Raw genomic sequence first — 2,114 nt, 5'->3', positions numbered from 1 at the left:
AATCTTATGACAACTTTTATTACTAAATTAAGCACCATACTCACACAAACGGTGATAATGTAACAAACCTCACACAAACGGTGAGAATGTAACAAAAGTTACACAGACGGTTAGATAACAAAAAAATCAAAACCAAACTTGAACTAAACATGACAAACTATTAATCTTAAGTTTGCAAATGCGTGAATGAAATTCGACCAATGCAAAAAATAAGAATCTACTTGCTCGTGTTTTCGCAAGCTTTAGTAATAAAATGATCATACAACTTTTTTTTTTTTGGACTATTTTCTTTGTCTTCTGTAATACCTTTAATTCTTGTCATAACTTTTAGGTTTTTATCTGTCAGTTCATTTCTTCTGAGCTTAATATGTACTGAATGATAGCCTTTCTGGTGGGGACTGGGGGAATCAATAAGGTTAAATGACTGTCTGAGATGTATAGATGCAAATATAAGAAAACAAGCAGCATCTATTACTTGGCCATTTCACACCACATGCATAATTAAGCCCGGTCTATAGGACAGATTTAGGGGTCATTTGTTTACGGGTGAACCAAGCCAACCGAACTGGGCGAGTGCTTTTACATCCATTCAGACTGTTTGATAATAGAATGATGTAGCTGGACGACTCCATAATCTTCTCGACGACTGACCTAAAAAAATCTGTCTGAACCATCCAGAATCATTTAAATCACACGATGCTGTATATTACCCCAAGGCGCAGTACTATGACACATATCATGTATTATCGTATTTAATTTTTTAATCACTATTTTTTACATGTATTCACTAATAATATTATTTATATCTTCATTTAAAATTATAAAATTATAGAATTTTTAGTTTGATGATTGAAAATTTAATCATTAAATTATTATCGAATTGATATAAAAAATAAAAAATAAGTATATATTATATTGTATAGTATAATAAATTATACACCAAAAGAAATGGTGATTATTGAACCTGCAATGAATTTTAGCCGGACAAAATGACTTAGATTAAACAATATATGTTATATATAATAATTAATAAATTAAATTTATATGATTTCAAAAAATATATTAAATTCATGATTTTTGTCATTCAGATAAAATAAATTAACAAACAACAATTTTCATACACCATTCAGATTATTCGTTCATTCAGATTTCAATCATTCAGAAAAAAGGGTCCAGATTTAACAAATGACCCCTTACGATTATTTTTAGAGGATATCAACATATTTTTGAAAAACATATATATATCTTCAATTTTTGTGATAATGTTTATATAATTTTATAAAATTTAAAATAATGGATATATATTATAAAACAATTCTGGAGAGACATCTATTTTATGCCTTTTACTAGATTCGCGCTGCTAATATAATGGGACGTTTGGTAAAAGCTTTTTTTGTTAAAATAAAAAACTGATTTAAAGTGATAAGGTCCCAGTGCATTCTCTTGGTTCTTCAGTCTTCTCTGGAGAAGTGGGTCACTCCTTTATTAGGGTCCCATCCTCTTTATCTATGTCAGTTTCATAATTCTGAAGCCTCTCTCACTCCACTGCTACCATTTGCTTTCTCTTTTCACTCCTCCAGGCCTGGATTACAACAATAATGAACTGTAAATCAGGTCTAGGCCCAACCATTACTTGGACCCTTCTACATAAGTCTCTTTTGTGACAGATCTAAGTACAGATATTTTAGTCAAAGCACAAGGGTCCTCATTATATTTATGCATACCTCCTTTTTCTGCCAAAACACACTGATTAAAGCTGGATTTTCTTATAATGGGTCACCTTAACAGGCAGGGTCACCATAATCGAATTTTGATAAATACATCCGGCCGAAAAAAAACGCAAAAAATGATAAAAGTTCTAGAATGAGTTAGTATTTTGTTGGATGATTCTATAATTCTCTGCATATTCATCAAAAATAAATTTATGATTAAACTATCCGGTTGTTTTTCACCTTTCGTTAATAACATGCTCTGACATGTGTATGCCCGGAACCGGACTCCTTAATAATACACTACTTTGCACTAAGTGTTTTTATGAATCTAAGAGTTCGAACCCGTTAATTTTGTCGATCTCATAAAGAATAAAAATCATGCTCGGGTGGAAATTAGTGTCA

This window comes from Daucus carota, chromosome 3 (genome assembly GCF_001625215.2).
Source record: "Daucus carota subsp. sativus chromosome 3, DH1 v3.0, whole genome shotgun sequence".
In the NCBI taxonomy this organism is placed as follows: domain Eukaryota; kingdom Viridiplantae; phylum Streptophyta; class Magnoliopsida; order Apiales; family Apiaceae; genus Daucus; species Daucus carota.
Note: the sequence above shows the minus strand (reverse complement) of the source record.